This window comes from Coenobita brevimanus, chromosome 52 (assembly GCF_032717465.1).
Source record: "Coenobita brevimanus isolate Jiangsu-jjx chromosome 52, ASM3271746v2, whole genome shotgun sequence".
NCBI classification, from domain to species: Eukaryota; Metazoa; Arthropoda; class Malacostraca; order Decapoda; family Coenobitidae; genus Coenobita; species Coenobita brevimanus.
In genome coordinates, this window is record NC_137005.1 from 39,999,312 (window position 1) to 40,019,182 (window position 19,871).

Genomic DNA, 19,871 nt, shown 5'->3' on the forward strand with positions numbered 1-19,871 from the left:
CGTTGCAGAATGTATTATGCATAATGCAAGAGATACTACTAAGTCTCCAAAATGAATCTTGGGGGGGCGAATGCTAGGCGCACCAAAATATGTTGTTGGCTAAGGAACAAGCTACCTAAAAACCAGACTTGAAGAAACATCTCTATCCGTAGCTGAGATATTGGACAAAATGCGATTTAATATATGGCAGCTGATATTCTGTCGTCTTTGATCAAATCCTCACCAGAAGTTAATCACTTTTGCTCATCCACATAATTGCTATTACTGAACGTTTGGTGAAAAATTGTCCACAACTTTTCAATATATTCTGGTAATACACACACACACACACACACACACACACACACACACACACACCGAGAAAAACTATATCGTCTCGCGTTGCAGCAAACGGACAAAAAGAAGTGAAACGAGATGATTGAATAGCGTAGTTTTTTACATACTGTCAGTCCACATTTAAATATATATATGGAGGCAGGCATTCGCTTATCTTTGATCAAATCCTCACAAAAACTTAATCATTTCTGCCTATCGACATACTTGATAGTTCCTAAAGATTTGGTGAAAATTAGTCAACTATTTTTAAAGATATTTTCAGAACACACACACACACACACACACACACACACACACACACACAGTTGCGAACGCGCGTGTGCATTGACGAAAACTATTTCGCCTCGCCTTGCTAAGGCAGACGATAATAAATCTTATCAGAAGTCATCGCTGCCATAATCTTGCAATTTACACAAAAAATCGACATTGTCGCATAAATGCCGTACCAAGTCTATACTTGACTGATAAAGATTCTTAACCCCTTTTAGTTTAGTTGCTGTCGAGATTTAGTCTAACTGGAAATTTAATTTGACTAGTAACCAAGGACACTCATTGCTATCTGATATCTATGGCTCATTGAAATCCATGCAACTACGGGTATGAATCTGGGTTGTGGGCGTGGCCTAGTTCCGCCAGACGAAAACAAACTGTCTGTAGTCTTAAGCACACTGATCAAAGTAACTTGTTTGAACGTTTTTGCCTATACTATAAATTCATTTGCCTTATCAGTGAGGACGATGTGGCCACCTTGTTATTGCAACTTGAGGGTTAAAAAAAATCTGTATTAACAAATCCTCTAATACATTAACCTTATATCACAGTTCGCGCGTAACTACAGTCTGATGCCGGTTATAGTAAAGAAAAAAAATGTGAATTCATGTTTTATCAAACTATGTAGATGTACGGGAGGAATGCACTCAAAATATAACTATAATATAGCTAAAAAAAAAAGTGTCATGACAAAAAAAAAATGTGGAATATTGCTGAAACCTTGCTGAAACCAGTACAATATAGCCATAGTTCTTGTTGATAAGCGATAAAGTTTGTCATGAAATGGATTTAATATCCAGCGGGAAAAGTTTACATTTATACCCATAGAAGCTGGGCACTGGCATGATGTCATCAGATGAAGGCATCCTGTACGTCCAGTCGCAAATACATCAAAGGTCAAATCTTTCCTGAAACAAGGATTTTCCTCAGCAAAGCCAAGCAAACATTTTCATGCCTTGTTCTTCCAACACAAACAAAGCTACATTATGAGAGGGGTAGGAAGCCAGAAGTAATGGACCCAGGGTGAACTGGGATCGTCCACGTATTTCTGCTTTATTTATCAGATCCGGTGGTGAGCCTGCTGGTATCGCTGCTATATTTTCCACAGTCAAAGTAATATTTTTCGACTGTGATATTTTCCAACACTACTGTGTAATTTTTATTAATTTTTCTATACACTTACGTTGTCTGGTTCGTGTCCAAGATGAGATCGGATGATTTTCTGTCATATAAAACGCTACCAGAAGCATAGGCTACCACTGACCGTTCAGGCCTCGGGCCTCTACCATCAAAAAGGATAATATGGAACTGGTTATCACATTTTATGGTAATGCATACGGAAAAGACTCCACTCTCTCCTACTTTATCTATCATCCATCTTGCTGACACCGAGTATTGTAAATTTAACTTCGCTGTCTTGCTCTCTCTCTCTCTCTCTCTCTCTTTCTCTACTCCCCTCCTCTCCAGCCAACTCAATTAAATTCAGATTCTGATGCTGACCTCTTCATCGACGGAAGGAAAAACGTAGCAGTTAAATAGGGTGAGGGTCGGCGTGTGTGTGTGTGTGTGTGTGTGTGTGTGTGTGTGTGTGTGTGTGTGTGTGTGTGTGTGTGTGTGTGTGTGTGTGTGTGTGTGTGAGTGTGTGTACAGCAAGGATGAAAGTCTCTCTCAGTCTGTCTGTCTGTCTGTCTGTCTGTCTGTCTCTGTCTTTGTCTCTCTCTCTCTCACACACACACACACACACACACACACACACACACACGCCGCTCGCTGGTGCAGTGGTAACGTTCCCGCTTGCCAACTGGTGGACGGGAGTTCGCGCCTCGCTCAGGTTACGAAAAGTTTCACTGACGAAGTGGGTGGTTACTGTCCCCCTCGAGCAAGGGGACGGGTGTGTGCGTGTGTGAAGGTCACAGCCTTTCCCTTAGATCGGACTATATGAGCTCTCAGCTCCCTTCCGGGAGGGTAAAAAGCTGACGATCACGACCATCAAGTGATCCTGACCGACCCGGTGAATTACACACACACACACACACACACACACGTAGTGAAAATTGTAGACTAAAAAGATGAACCCAGGCGAAAAACAAATCCTATGTTCTTAGTTGATTCCAGGGAGAGGTCCGGAGATGAAGGAGGATAGTAAGAGAAAACAGAGTTAAAAGGAGGAGAACTGGAGACAAAAGACCAAGGAGGGATGATTGTATGATGAGAGAGTTATCAAGACACAAATATCACACAGACCTAACTATCCCAGTGAGGTGGTCAGGCGTTAATAATAGTGGATGCATAGTGTTACTCTGTTCATACAAGCACCAGGATAGGGCACTACAGGAACACAAAAGCAAAACAGAGATACTGAATCGGTAGAGAGGTGGCGTGCAGTCCTAATGGACCCAGATTTGAATCCCGGCAGGACAGGGAACAGTTTAAGAATTTGAGTTTCATTAATACAGACTTTACTGATCTAGCCGATTTGTAGTAAAAATGCCTTTGTTAATACCAATACACCAGTGCTGTATGAGGCAGCCCTGACATGTATTAGTATTCAAAATGGACGGTGGGTGTTGGCGCCGAGGTTGTGACATGTGGCGGTGTGTATTATGTAGGTGGACTACTGGGGCTTCAGAAAGGGTTTTGAAGCGTATGCCCAGAGTCGGACACATTACAAAAATTACATACACACATACATACAATCATGCATGTATACATACATGAGAGAGAGAGAGAGAGAGAGAGAGAGAGAGAGAGAGAGAGAGAGAGAGAACTGGTTGGCATCGCCTTATTTATCAACGGGGACAAGGTTGAGTCAGGTCATAAATCATGAAATTTATGGAGGCGATGATTGGGTGAGTGGGTGGCTGGGAATGAAAGGCAAAGGGCAGCAGAATGATGCGTAATGGAGTGAAGGGAGTGAGATGTAGTACAGATTACAAAGGAGAGGTAAACAGAGGATGGAGAGGAGTGGAGACTTGTGGTTAGATAAATTTTGGCAAATGAACAGAACAGAAGACAGGAGAGAGTGAGACGTTCAGAAGAGATTCTAATGTGACCAGCCTAGTTCACCCCCTGAATGGCATTATATGTGCATTAAACCCTGATCATCCCCGGGATATACAAATAAACCCTTACAGGCGCCATCCGCCACTAGCCCCACAACACACTAGGAGTCCATTTGTTATATAGTTATTACTCAGCGTAGTAAATGGCTTCCTTGGTTACAGAAAACTGTTTGTCTTGTCACTCAGTGTAGAGTTACCTCAAGGTAGCTATGGATCAAGGAAACTAGAGGTCTGTTTACGTTTTTGACCACCTCCTGTCTTCCCGTAACACAGCAGCAAAGAATCGACGCCAGTGCCATCCACTCCTGAAAACTGTCCTCACAGCTGTAGGCATAATATGTTATGACACAATACTATATGTAACTACGGTATGTAACTATATAGCTATAGGTAACGATATGTAAAACAGGTAATTATGTCTGAAGTTCTCCAGGAAGAGACAACTACACATCCCCTAGCCTAGACTAATTAAGAATGCCAAACACCTCTGATCATGTGCCAGAAACATGACCGACACACTCAAGCACGCACACACACTTTAGCCGAAAGCCAGAGGGACACATAAGTTCGAAATCACATGTAGGAAGGTTAGAGAAGGAGAGTGAACCAGAGAGAGAAACGGCCAGGAGAGTAGGAGAGAGATTTCCAGAGAACAATAGAGAGTAAGAGACTGAGAGTAAAGTAGGAGGACCACAGCTACCACAAACTGCTACTAACCATACAAGGGTCATGCCAAGCTCTGAATCTTTATTCAAGTAACTGTCTCACAATAAACTCCATCGACCCCAATCTGCCCATTTCATCACCTCACTTAAAATACGAAGAGGACAACGGAACAGAGAAGGCCTACAATGACATTTCCTACAACGCCTCACCATTACTCTCTCTCCTGGTGCCACTCCCATCGACGATACAGCCAGATAACCTTCTCTATCTAATCAAACTCCTCGGCTACGTCTACTGACACTGCCTCGTGGGGCAAAGACTTCCCTTTAACTCTAGCTTCCTTGCTATAGATCGCGTGGGTAGAAGGTGGTCGTCCGCACTCAACTAATTATGTGCTTTGACTATAATTTATCACTCATATCTTGCCTGACACGTTGTATAATAAATGTCATCACTTGTTCAAGTTTCATTAATATTCTGAGGTGGTGCACAGGGGAACATTGACATTTATATAACTTTACAGTATGGATTTCCCTCTAATATTTGCGCGCTTGATCACAGTGTAGAGACTCAAACAGTGTGCTCATACGCAGCTTCCTCCGCCCCCAGAATATGGCTCCTCCTACTTTTCTTAGTGTCTACGTCACTTGGAAACTGATTCTGTCTCACGGTCTCAGGTGACATTCCGCCTCCTCCCACTCTCTTATAGTTCTATCTATCTATCTATATATATATATATATATATATATATATATATATATATATATATATATATATATATATATATATATATATATATATATATATACATATATATATATATATATATATATATATATATTTATATATATATATATATATATGTGTGTGTGTGTGTGTGTGTGTGTGTGTGTGTGTGTGTGTGTGTGTGTGTGTGTGTGTGTGTGTGTGTGTGTGTGTGTGTGTTTTGCGAGAGATAGTAAGAATATAATAAAAAGACATACTCGGTAAGAAGGAGTTGATGTGTCAATCGATGAAATGAAGTAATGTCCCTTTAATATGCACCGCATACACTAATATCATCATCCTCAGCACTGGCATCATCATCACACTCATCGTCATCATGCCCTGATTCTTCGTACCGCCTCAGCATCGGGTGAGACAGGATCCACAAAAGAGGAAAGAGAAAGTGCGAAAGTGAAATGAAACACTAAAACAAAAAAAACAAACAAAAAAAAAAAAAAGATATATGAGAAAGAGTGTCCTAAGTTTTGCCTGGCAGTGCCCAGTTCATATTGCATACAACGAGAATGGATGGTTCAGAAAAGAAGTTAAGACTGCAGAATAAGTGTAAATTATTTCACTTTGTCTGGAAGACATCTTAACCACTCCAGACCTATTGTACGACATGTTTATTTTTCTTATGAGTACACATAGTTTTGGAGAACCTTTGGAGCTGCTATTGTGATGTACAGGTTTCGTTAACCTTTTCACTAGGGGAAAAACTTGCCAAGATAAATGCTGTCGTCTGGAGTCAGCCAGAAAAAATGTTATGTCATCGCATTAAAGTGGTTAATAAAAACATCCTTTGTGGGTACATACGTTCTTCCACTTGAACTGTTCGCAGCTCTGAAACCAACACACAAGCCGGTCTTTTTGTGTGTGTGTGTTTTAAGCGACTCGTGGGGAAATTTGTAAGAAATGTGAGATACAGGTACACTATCCTCCTCCTCCTCCAGCTCATCTTCATCATGATAATCATTATTAATATTATTGCTATAATTATTATTATTATTATTATTATTATTATTATTGTGAAGTCAACAACACCAACAACACCAACAACAACAACACCAACAACAACAACAACAACAACTACTACTACTACTACTACTACTACTGTACTCTTATTATTACTATTATTCCATCCATTCATCCATCATCAGATCCTATGTAGCCCCATGAGGAGCGCAGGAATCCCGGGCTAAGCAAGTTGGTTCTGACATTTAAGATGAGAGTGACCAGCCTCACTCACCCCTGAGTGGCATTACGTGAAAAATAAACCCCAACCAACCCGTGGACATAAACCTACACAGGCTTAGTCCGATTGTAGCACCTTAATTACTCAATATTCCACCAGACACCATAATTTGATTATATGGTTGCCACCCAGCCTAGTAAATGGTTTCCTGGTGTAGAGGAAACCATTTGGCTTGTCACTCAGTGTAAAGTCACCTATAGACAGAAAGAAGAGGAAGGAAAGAAGGAAACAAAGACAGAAGAGGGGGTGTAAAGTCACCCGTAGGCAGAAGAAGGAGGAAAGAATGAGGGAAAGAAAGAAGAGGAAGGAAAGAGGAGAGGAAAGAGCAGACACCGAAAGCAGCACTATATCGAGTGAGTGGATGGTGAACGCTCCCACCTACCACTTATTATTATTATCATTAATATTATTATCAATATTACCATTATTATTTTACAGTAATGCCAGTTACAAGAAATGTGACACTGACCACCAGCACTTCAAACATTCCCCATGCAGTAGGAGAAAAAGCACTTCTGTTTGTATATTACAGTATTGTTGCTGGAAGTAACTGCATTTTGTGTGATTTTTAAGGCGAGTGGCAACATGTGTGAAATTCTGCCCTCCAGTACTCCAGATACCTCCACTGACGCACGAGGGAAACACTGACACAACACAGTTAATTTACTTACCGTATTACTATTCCCTTAGCTCGAAGACGTAAGTGTATGATTTCTAACGCAAGTTGAGAGAAAAGTTAAGGATTGAATGGACATTAGACGACCTGTATGGACTGAATTAGACTGGATCCCTTCACTTATATGTTATATTTATATCTAATGTGTTACTTTCATGATTATATTTACTTTGGATTACAGTTTCGACCTTGAGAGGTTGAATGTAATTTCCATTACTCCCTTCACTAATAATTAAATTGTCTGGAGGTTGCCCCCCCAAAAAAGGGGGGGGGGAGAAAGAAAGATAGATAGAAAATGCATACCTGACTGATGGCATTCATAGAAAAAGTGGACTTGAATGGACTGAGTCTGAAGAACAATATTTGCGTTGCTCTGAGTGGGACAAACATGGCCTAAAAGACTTATAAAAAATGGATGTATCAGGAGTAAACTCTTTTCACTTTAATTTGACAAAAAAATTATAATATCCATATAGAATATTAAGTGGCAACCACAGACTAACACGGAAATATAATGTTAGTCACGAGGAAGTGTTATGAAAATTATATAGAGCCGTAACATTGTTTTTCCTGTAACTATGCCACGTGGTACTGTACATAAATCAAATGGAGCAAAGTTTGGGCCAAGTTAAGGTTAAAGGACTATAGGCTAATGTGCTGGTAAATTTTTTATGTTACCGACTCTGAGTATTGACTTGATTTTCACTGATTCACACTGCCACACTCTAACAAATGTAATGCAACCGTGAGTGGTTATGCTTAATTAGTAATGTTTTCAGCCATGTTAGTGCTTCCGCTCCTCCCCTTCCCTCGCGTAGAACTTTTGAGCGAGCTTGAGGGTTGGGGAGAGGGTGACGAGAGAGAAGACAAATTGTTTTAGGTCCATGTTCTCATCATGTAGGAGGTTTTCTAGCATATCTTCCCTTGACTTATTTTAACTTATTATACAGCAGTGTTCTTGTGTATGATTTTTATATTTATTTTAACATCGATTGCATTAATATTATTTTAATATACCTTTTACAGAAGCAGACCAACAAGGAGAATGTTAGGATGTGATCTTGGTCGATGAGAATACTGTTCTGCGAGTGAGACTACACACTGTCCCGTCCTTCAAACACTGCTCATATTCAACAACACCCGCCTCTACAGATTGATGGAAACTACCGTTAAAATATGAAGACTTAGGACCTCAGTCAGGGTAGTACTAAGAGGAACGTTATCCCAGAGACAACGCAGGGAATTGAGCCACACCTGCAGGAGGGAGACGCCCTTGAAATTTAAAGAGGCGTCGCTGTGACTACATTTCCCCTGTTGTATATTTCAGTTAGGGTTTGCCTGAGATGTTGGAAATGGACGCCTTCATTTGGTGGCGCCTGTATAGCGGGGCGGTAGGCAGCATAAACGTCGCTCAACTTTCTCCCGATCCACAAAAGGAAAATGGATTGTAGAAGACAAGCTTACATGTCATTGTGAAACCTTCTGAAGTCTCAGTCACAGTGTGGGTTTCCAGCCTCAGACTTGTGGTGCAGGTAGATTGTAAGACAATCACGCCAACACCGTATTTCATTCATACATGCAGTGTGTTGTCTCGTGTCACTGCGTTATTGGCCTGACCTGCCCTGCCTATCCACCTACCCAGCCACTCTACCACATCCTTCCCAGTCCTCGTCCTAACCTTCCTCCCATCCTTTCACTCCCTCCCGCCTTTAACTTTCCTCCTTCTCGTTTCGTCCTTCCCCCCTTTCCTCTATTCGTCCATCATCCCATCTTTGACCCCTTCTTCTTCCTCCTCCTCCTCCTAGTTCTTCAACTCTAATTTTTTTCTGCCACATGGAACTCAAACTTTTGGCGTTTTTACAAGAAAAAATGGGAAGGAAGAGGATTCAGAGAGACAGACAGACAGACAGACAGACAGACAGACAGACAGACAAACAGACAGAGACAGACAGACATACAAACAGACAGAGACAGACAGACAGACAGACAGACAAACCTAGTCTTCCAAAATTAATTAAGGTTTTTTGTTGTAAGATTAGTGGAATTTTAAAGAACGGCATTAGGTCGATGCAGTAGATCTTTTGGATTAAAGGAGAAAATTGGAAGGTAAGTTCTTTATAATATATTTCTCTCTTTTTGTCTTGGTGGATACCATTTTTAGTTAAACAGCAATGATTACTTCTGGGAATAAATTTATACATTTCAGCGCTAAGACTGGAAAGAGACAATACTGAAATATGTATTATTACCAAAGGAATCATTCAGGAACGTAACTGAAAAACTACAGTGTGACTTTCATTTAGTGAAATAAGAAATAAAAAAAAAAATAGTGAAATAATTGTAAGTGAAAGAATGTAGAGAAATATGAAGCAGAGTAAGATATCTTTCCATGCAAGTACTCTACTGTATTTTTTGTATATACAAGTGCAACAAGTGAATAATATATAAACCTTGGTATTCCCCTCTCCTATACACCGTAGGGCAGAGTCAATCTGGTATGGCTGGAAAGAAATGGGCTAAGAATCGAGCCGCATGTACAGGGTGGTGATTCATTCCCACGGCAGTGACAGAGGCTTGTGAAGAAGAGTGGAGAAGTCTTGCTGGGCAGAGGGAAGGGTCAGAGAGGCTGCCCAGTTCTGGCCAGGCAGCCTGCTCTAGCCACAGCCTTGCGCTCTCCTCTGAATACCACCTCGCTACTACCCCCAAAGTTTTCCCCATTTGTCACCTCTGCGCTCCACAACTACTCTACCTCGAGACGTGGGAATATTTGCAGTGGAGAGAAGAAGGATTAATGAGCATTATGATATTTTGCTGACTGTTATAGGCGGAAGATATGATGGCTGGAATAAAAGTGATTTCTGCAAGCTACCCTTGGCAAAGTGTATTGCGTGCCAAATGCAACACAAGGCTTTACGAGTGAATTCAAATGTCGCAGGTAGTGAGTGGGTTAAGTCCTTTGTATCTACGATGCTTCTCACTACACTGATGGCATCCTCAAAAGCTACACCAGATGGAAAAACATAACTATTTCTTTCTTCTCTCCTTTCCTTTCACCCAGTTTTTCAGCTTACATTGTGTATCTGTCAGTCTATCTGTCTCTCTCTGTTTATCTATCAGTTGAGCAATGCTTCTCTATCTGTTTGTACTGTATATTGATCAGTCAATCACGCACTCGGTTTATCTATCAACCGATCGATCGATCGATCGATATAATTCCTATCTATCGATTTATCTATCTATCTGTCTGTCCGTCTGTCAGCTTATCTCTCTCTCTCTCTCTCTCTCTCTCTCTCTCTCTCTCTCTCCTCTTGTGTGTGTGTGTATATATATATATATATATATATATATATATATATATATATATATATATATATATATATATATATATATATACATATATATCAGCTGAGATAAGAGCTTATCTATGTCCCATCTATCATTCTGTCTCAAGCTGTCTAATCCACCTGTCTGTCTATCTATTTATCTATCCATGTGTATGTTCGTTCGTCTGCTATATGATGCCACTTTTTGTGATGGATACACAGGGATAACGAAGCTTTTCTGTTGCTATTCAGTAACGATTAGTCTTCCCAGGACATCCCTTCCTGCAAACCCTTTCAGTTGATGTCTCCACCTTTTTCTCTGCCTTCCTCATGTTCGTCCACCGCCTCGCTCTCACATTTTCTTAGTCAATTTCTCAATCTCCATTCGCTCCCTGTGGCCGAACCACCTCTGAGTGTTTTTGTGCACTTTTTCCCACATGCAGCCATGCGTCACATTCTTTATTAATGAATAAGAAACTCATTTACCATTATCAGGCAGTCATTACGGATTTGTCAAGCTTGTAATTGTGTACAACACAGCTGTGTGACGCTAAAGTAAACACTTACCCAATGATAGCACGGGAAAAATAAACAATACTCGATTATTAGTTATGGTATTGCCTGTGTGATATTTATGGGATAGAAAGAGAGGGGAATGTGCCCTTTGTGTCCCCACCCCACTGGCCTCCCCCCCTGAATGTAACAACGGGTAATGTACTGGTAATTGGAGGGAGGAAATGTAGGGAAAATGAGTGAGAGAATGGGTGAAAATTGAGAGAAAGGAAGGAGAAAGTTGGAGATAATAGAGGAACAAGTGGAGAGAATGAAGGAAAAAGAGAAGAGAATGAGGGAAAAAGAAGAGAGAATGAAGGGAAAAGAGGAGAGAATTGTAAGAGAAAGTGTTTAGAACAGGAGAAAATGGAGAGATTGGCAAGACAAAGTGGACAAAATGTAGAAAGTACAGAAAGGAAAAGAGAAGGTGGATGTAATGGAAGGAAAAAGTGGAGAGAATGAAAAAGAAAAAGGCAGACAGGAGGAAAATTTTGGGGAAACTTGTCGAAAAGGGGTAAGCTCATGAGGAATAGAAATAAGAGGGAAATATACAAGAAGCAAAAGTGACAAGTGGTGCCAGGCACAACAAACCTTCTCCCGACAGAAGTTATATTATTGCTGTTAAATAATGAATCCGGATGTCCTATGTTTAAAATAGTAAACATCTATCTGCAACCAGTTTCGAGTTATAGCCCCCTGAATATCCGTGACTTTGAGTTTGACCTTTCATGGTCAATCAAGGTCAAAGGTCTTGGTTCCAAGTGACAGCCCATGGGAGTTCCTGTATGATGATAATAGTAAATACCTCTATCTTAGACCGGGTTCTAGTTATAGCTCTCTGATAACCCTTTACCTTGATTTTGACCTTTCATAGTCACTCGATTACCTCCAAAATTTAATTACTTCCTTTTGGGACCAGTGCCCACATATCCTGAAAGATTCGTGCAATTTCATTCAGCCATTTTTCCGTAATGTTGCTAACAAACATGTGGAGGTGTAGGAGGACTACTGGGCCTTGGGATAGGCAACTGCCCCCAAGAAATAGGCCCTGAGCCTTTGCCCAGAGTCGGACACATAAAAAAAAAAATAAAAAAATAAAAAATAAAAAAATAAAATAAACAAACTCGTCCAAAAACAATACCTCGTCGGACTCCGTCCCGAGAGAAGTAAATATTTAGAGGACCCGCGTGGGAAGGCAGGGGTGTTTGGAAAAGGATGGGGGTACGGATGAGTGGGAAGAAAGTGGAGAGATGGAAGCCTAGGAGGAGAGGTGAGGGGGGCGAGGTGAGGAATGACATAGATGAGTATGATAGGGAGGGAAGAAAAATATCTGTAAATATGAAGGAGTACAGGGTGAGGGAAAGTGTAAAGGGGTTAGGAATAAGGGAAGATAAGAGGGGATGAGAGATGAAGGATTTTTTTTTTTTTATGCGGGGAAGAAGGAACCAAAGGCCACGAGCACTCAATAATTGTTCCTTCCAAGAGAAAAGCAAAATACAAGAGATCCAACACATTACCAAATATATTTGTGTAGTTTATCGTTCACCCAATGCTTCTTCGGAACCCAGTGTATTTGATTCCATATCCACTCAGTTGAGTAACCTTGACCTTGCCCTTGGCACCGAAATTACCATTTTGGGTGATTTTAACATACACAATGTTGAATGGTTATTGCATTCTGCCCGGACTGACGACGCTGGTCTAGAGTGCGAGCTGTTTGCAGAGTCGTTTAATCTCACCCAGTTGGTAAAGCAACCAACCAGAATACCTGATAATCCTGACCATAATGCCCATCTCTTGGATTTATTCTTCACAAATAATCCAGATCAATACAGGATAGAGGTACTGTCACCACTTGGATCCTCTGACCACAATCTCATCAAAGCCTCATTAGTTAACCCTCCTACACCTCCCCGTTCTGAACCTGTCAGGGTGACCCGATGGCACTTTGATAGGGCAGACTGGGATGGATTTAGAAATTATCTTGCTGATGTTCCATGGCAGGCTTTCTTCTCTAGTGATCCCAATTCTACCCAGTCCCACATTTGCGACTTAATACTAGCTGGTATGGATTTATTCAAACCAAGTCAACAGTTCACTAAAAGATCGAACTCTCCAAAATGGTTTGATGGCAACTGTGCCAGAGCAACAGCCCAAAAGTCATTAGCATATAACTTTACTTAAAATCAAAAACATCTGAATCACTCTCCCAATTTAAAATTGCTAGAAATCATGCAAAAGCTGTATTAAATCTATCTAAATCAAACTTTCTTCAAAAGCAAAGCATCAAAACTGCTTAACAACCCTAATGACAATAGAATATTCTGGTCAACTCTTAATTCTTTCAGTAATAACTTTAACAAGTCATCTTCCATTCCCCCACTAAAATCTTCAGATGGCGACATTACAAATGACCCACGTGGGAAAGCAGATATCCTTGCCAGTACCTTTGCCAGAAACTTTACCATAGACGATACCAGCCAGAATGTCCCAGTACTGGAACTTGATTCTCCCGAAACTGCCCCACTGAAAATACAGACAAGATACATAAAATCCATCCTAGACAATTTACCTACCAACAAAGCTCCAGGCCCAGATGGAATTCTGCCAATTGTTTTGAGAAAGTGTTCCCCCGAACTTGCCTCTGTCCTAGCTAAATTATTTAGACTGCATACGTACTTCCTTATTCCCAAATTCCTGGAAAGAAGCCAATATCCACCCAGTTCCGAAGAAAGGAAGTTCGTCTGACCCCTCCAATTACAGACGAATAGCTGTCACATCTTCTCTTGGTAAGGTATTTGAAACTTGTTTAATAAGCACACTGTTAAACATCTTGAATCCAACAACTTAATTAGTGGTAGACAATATGGTTTTCGCTACGAAAGATCCACCATTGACATACTCAATCTCTTAACTCATACCATCCATCAATCAATTGATCTTTTTGGAGAAACTCTTGCAGTAGCTCTTGATATCTCTAAAGCTTTCGACAGAGTATGGCACCGTTCCCTGCTGTCCCAACTCTCTTGCTATGGACTAACGTTTTTTGTTCCTTTGATTTCTTCATATCTTACTGACAGGAAAAGAAGAGTAAAAGTAGACAATGTATATTCCAATTTCCACTCAATTAATGCCGGCATGCCGCAGGGATCAGTTCTGGCGCCAACCCTATTTCTGGTTCATATTAATGATCTCTGATCTGTCACCCACAATCCCATTCTCTCATATGCAAATGACTCAACACTACATAGTTCATTCACACTCAGACATCCATTTACAGTCTAATATCTCCACCTCTCAACTCAGTACAGCTATCTCCATAAATCAAGATCTATCTACAATCAGTGAATGTGGACAAAACAACCTTGTCTCTTTTAATGCTAGTAAAACTAAATCTATACAGTTTGCTAATAGACAGATATTGCCAGATTCGTACATTACCTTCAGTGCTGCTAATATTCCCATCTCCAAAAGTATTGAAATTCTTGGTGTCTCACTTAACAGTGCCCTCAGCTGGACCTCTCATGTCGGATCACTTGCTAAAACCGCCTCAAAGAAACTTGGATTATTGTACAGAGTCCATAACTTCTTCGCCAATGAGCAGTTAGCTACAATTTATAAGAGTCATGTGCGCTCTCAGCTTGAATATTGCTCACCCTTGTGGAATGGTTGTGGAGAGGTTGCATTAAGACAACTAGACAAAATTCAGAACAAAGCTGTTAGAATCATTAACAACCCTGCCATGACATATAAACTACCTCCCCTGCAAGTAAGAAGGAATGTTGCCTCCCTTGCATTATTTTACAGATATTTTTTTGGCAAATGCTCAGACAAAGTTGCGTCCATGGTGCCACCTCTCCATGCCTTCCCTCGTGCTACACGGGCATCTGGTAGCGCTCATGACTGGAATGTCACTCAGCCATATTGCAGAACTTCTGCCTATCAGAATTCTTTCATTCCCGGAACTGCATCTCTCTGGAACTCGCTTCCCCAGAGTTGTTTCCCTCCAAATTTCAACCCACAGCTGTTCAAGTCCAACTGTTACAGATATTTTATGAACAGAGGACACCAGTAATCTGGTGTATGGATTATTTTTTTTTTTACTCATTTGTTTTTCCTTCCTCCGTTCTGTTATTTACAAAAAAACAAAAAAAACAAAAACGATCATTTCTAGATGCCTGGACACACTGCGTTTGAAAGACTGGAGATCATAGGAAGCAGGAAATACAGACGAGGGAGACAGTTCTAGAGCTGACCTGTTGCATAAATGAAGTACTTGGAGTAACGGTTAACTCTTGCATTAGAGAATTGGACAGAAAAGAGATGAGGGTTTGCTGCTGGACGGGTGCTACGCGCCCGTTGTAGAGGTGGAGGGATGCAAGCAGACAGTTCAGAGGAGCAGTGACCATTGAAGTAGCGACAGAAAAGAGATAAAGATGCAACAGTGCGGCAAAGAGACAGAGGTTGATGGGAGTCAGTAAGAGGAGAAGAATTAGTGAGATGAAAAGCCTTCGACTCCACTCTTTTGAGAAGAGCTGTAAGTGGGGAACCTCCCCACACATGAGAGTTGTACTCCACACAGGGGCAGATAAAACCCTTGTATAGAGTCAACAATTGTGCAGGGGTAAAGAAGGAACGGAGTCGACTTGGCACACCTAATCTCTTGGAAGCAGATTTTACAAGAGATGTAATATGATCTTTCCAAGATAAGTCCCGAGTAAATGAAACCCCAAGGATGTTCAGGGATGATGCAGGATTAAGTGGAATATTATTAAACATCAGTGGGTACATAGATGTAGGAACTGAGTCTTTGATGCATTAAAACAGCAAGACTATTTTTACCCCAGTCAGAGATACGAGCCAAATCAGACATTAGGTGTGCCAGAGCCTCATCCCTTGTTTGTTGAAGTAACTGCTGAGATGGGCGTTGCAGGAACCGAATGGAAAGGTGAAGGGTGGAGTCATCAGCGTATGAGTGGATAGGGTTAGATGTACAGCTTAGAAGGTCATTGATGAATAAAAGGAAGAGAGTTGGTGATAGGACAGAGCCCTGAGGAACACCACTGTTGATGGATTTAGGAGAAGAACGATGACCGTCTACAACAGCGGCTATAGAACGACCAGAGAGGAAGCTATAGATGAATGCACAGACCGAAGGATAGAAACCGTAAGAAGGCATTTTGGAAATTAAAGATTTATACCAGACTCGATCGAAAGCCTTTGAGATGTCAAGTGCAACGGCAAAGCTTTCGCCAAAGTCCCGTAAAGAGGATGACCAGGAGTCTGAACGATAGGTGAGAAGATCGCCAGAGGAGCGTCCCTGACGGAACCCATATTGACGATCAGAAAAAAGATTGTGATAGGAAAGATACTTTAAATTTTTTGTGTTAAGAATTAACTCGAAACCTTTTGAGATACAGGATGTTAAAGCAACTCGACGATAGTTAGAGGGTTGGGAATCGTCACCCTTCTTTGTGACTGGCTCAATGAGAGCAAACTTCCAGCAAGAAGGAAAGGTACAAGTTGATAGACAAAGGCGAAAGAGTTTGCCTAGGCAGGGTGTAAGCACAGAAGCACAGTTCTTGAGAACAACAGGAGGGACTCCATCAGGGAAAAAAATGTTGAGTAAGTGGGAGGGGTGGTGGGTGGAGGAAGGTATGAGGAGTGAGGAGTGAAGGGAGAGTTAGAGAAGGGGAGAAATGAGTGGATTTGAAGGATGAGGGTAAGGAGCGAGAGTGGGGGGGTGAGGCAAAGGGGAGAATGATGATGGAAAAGATGAAGTTAAGGGGTAAAAGAAATGAAAGAGTGAGGGGGAGAGGTAAAGAATGAGGTTAGGGGATGAGAGAAGTGAAGGAGTGGGGGGGATGGGTGAAGGATGGTTGAAAAGATGAGGATAAGTGTGACTAAAGTGATGGAGTGGGGAAAAAGGTGAAGGATGGTGGAAAGGATGAGGATAAGGGGTGAAAGAAGAGAAGGAGTGAGGAAGAGAGATAAAAGATGATGCAGTGGTTGATGTTATGGGGTGAGAGAAGTGAAGGTCTGAGGGAAGAGGTATAGGACGTGATGAGGGTAAGGGGTGAGAGAAATGAAGAGGAGAGGTCAAGGATGAGGGAGAGGATCCGGGTAAAGGGTGAAAGAAGTGGAGGACTGAGGGGAGAGGTCAAGGGTGAGGGAAAAGAGATTAATGGGTGAGAGACGTGAAAGAGTGAAGGGGAGGGGTCAAGGATGAGGGAAAGGATCCGGGTACGAGTAACGGGTGAGAAAAGGGAAGGAGTGAGGGGGAGGGGTCAAGAATGAGGGAAAAGATGAAACTGAGGAGTGAGAGATGTGAAGAAGTAAGGGGGAAGGATCAATGATGAGGGAAAGTATGAGGGTAAGGAGTGAGAATAATGAAGGAGTGAGGGGGAGGCGTGAAAAATGAGGGAAGGAATAGGGGTGAGAAGTGACAGAAATGAAGAAGAGAGGGGAGGGGTAAAGGATGGGGGAAAGGATGGGAGCAAGGAGTAAGAGATATGAAGGAGGGAGAGGGAGGGGTGAAGGATGGGGGAAGGAATGGGGGTAAGGAATGAGAGATATGAAGGAGAGAAGGGGAAGGGGTAAAGGATGAGGGAAGGAATGGAGAGGGGTGAAGGATGGGGGAAGGAATGAAAGATATGAAGGAGAGAAGGGGAAGGAATAAAGGATGAGGGAAGGAATGGGAATAAGGAGTGAGAGATATGAAGGAGGGAGGGGGAGGGGTGAAGGATGAGGGAAGAGATGAGGATAAAGAGTATGGCGGTGGGGATCGTGTCTAGTATGAAAATGTTCTGTTCCTGAGGAAGGGAATTATATTCTTGAAGGAGAAATGAAATGGCATGGTGCTAGAGAGAGAGAGAGCCTGTGTCCAGGCTCGAAGCAGCTCTAATTAATAATATATTTTTTTTTTTTGCCTACAGTTGCTCAGGTACTTTAAGAAGAACTTTTGTTTTTCTCAGCCTTTGGATTCTATTTATTTGCAGAGGAAGTGTCTGATATACCACATAGAAAAAAGAAACATAAAAACCTAAAGAAATGGTATGTGATTTATACAGTATAGTACCGCTGCTGTTGTTGTTGTTGTTGTTATAGTATTGAAGCCTGGCTGATATGAACCCCAACCCGATGAAATGTAGGAATACGGCCTCTTCTGTCGGATGCCTTGGTAGATCTTCCTTTGAATATGTTACGTTGAATGTTTGTATTGCACATAGAAAATAATATATAACCCTGGAACCTGGGCTTCACCTCCGACTGTGAATCTGGTTCTGCTTCAGTAATCCATTCCTGAAATGCAGCATTAATCCCGACATGCAATTCAACACTCACATATCACAGCATACTTGCCGGAATTGCTGGCTGTGAAAAATAAAAAATAACTTGGCTCTGACACCGATGAAAAAAGAAATGAAAGTAATGGTAATGGTATAGTTCTACTAAATTGAAAAGCAAGCAGGGAAAAAAATTAAGTGAATAAAGGAAGACAGGAGACTAAGGAAAATGAATAGATAATAACAATTGTAAAATAGGAGGGAGGGAAAGGGGCTTGTGTCGGGCTGTCTGTGTCGGCAGTTAAGGCATCCTGCTGGCCCGCCCTTCATCACAGTCCAATTACTGGACTGGTGGTAATTACTAGTCTGAGGGAGAAGGGGGTTGTGTGTGGCGATGGGCCGGACTGGAAGTGGAGCTGGTTAGAATGGAATGATTGTCTGAGTGGTTACGAGACAGAATGAGTAGCTAATAGGTTTGATGGAGAATAGAAAAGGCTTGTGTAGTGCTAATTTGTTTGGTTCCATGGTCTCTTCTAAGCTGAGTAAAGTAATTCGTTATGCAAAAATGAGCCTCCAAAACTTTGCCCTACTATTTAGATTTAAATCAATTTATCACGATGCATTAATTTCAAGATGCCTGTACACACTGCATTTCAAAAACTGGAGGAAATAGTGAGAAAATGAGAATGAGGAAGACTTCCAAAGCTTATCTAATTCATGCATGAAAGATTGAGAGTATCAATTACCTCTTATATCAATGAGCTGGACAGGAAAATGGTAAGAAGGTTTAGCTATGCTACGTGCCCGGTATAATAGGTAATGAATACCAACAGACACTTCAGAAGCGTACTGGTCATAGTAATAGGTATTGAGGAAAGAGAGATGTAGCATAGACTGGGGCTGCAAGGAGTTAATAAGCCTAGGAAAGATGATAATATGAAAGGTGTTTGCCTCCATGCTGTTTATTGGTGCAACTGTGATTCCCCCCCTCCCCCCCGCACACAACGTGAAAGACTGATTCCACACATGGGCAAAGGCGGCTCAGTGTTAGCAACGGACTGGAATTAAAGAACTGAGAATGTAAGCAGTTGGTTTAACACACCCAGGCTTTGTGAAACTGAGTTGCAAGTGAAATAATGTGATCGTTCTGATGGATCATGAGATAAAAGACACGATGGATAATGAGAGATGACGAAGATCTGATTTATGCGTTGTCCAAGCGAAAGGCAAAAAAACAAAAACAAAAAAAGTGAAAGACTGTCAAGAATTGGTAAAAACGAATTTGTGAGACAGTCAGCATAACAGAGTGTCTTTTACCTCAGTCAGAAAAATCAGGCAAGTCAGAAGTCAGGTGTATTCAAACTTCGTCCAGTGCTTGTTGAACTAACTCGTGGTGGACGCTGTGAGAACCAAGTGTGAAAATGTAGGGTGGATCCATCAGTGTATGTATGGATATATAGATGTACAGCTCAAGTCGGTAATGAAAAAGAAGACAGAAGTGGAAAGGACAAGACCCTGAGCGACACCTCTACTAATACCTAGTTTATGAAGAAAAGTGGCCGCCTACAACATCATATTATAAAGCAACCGATAAGGAAACTTGAAATTAAGGTACTGAATGTTTTGGCTGATATTTGAATGATCTAAGACATTATTCATCAGCTTTTAGGGGTTAAAGTA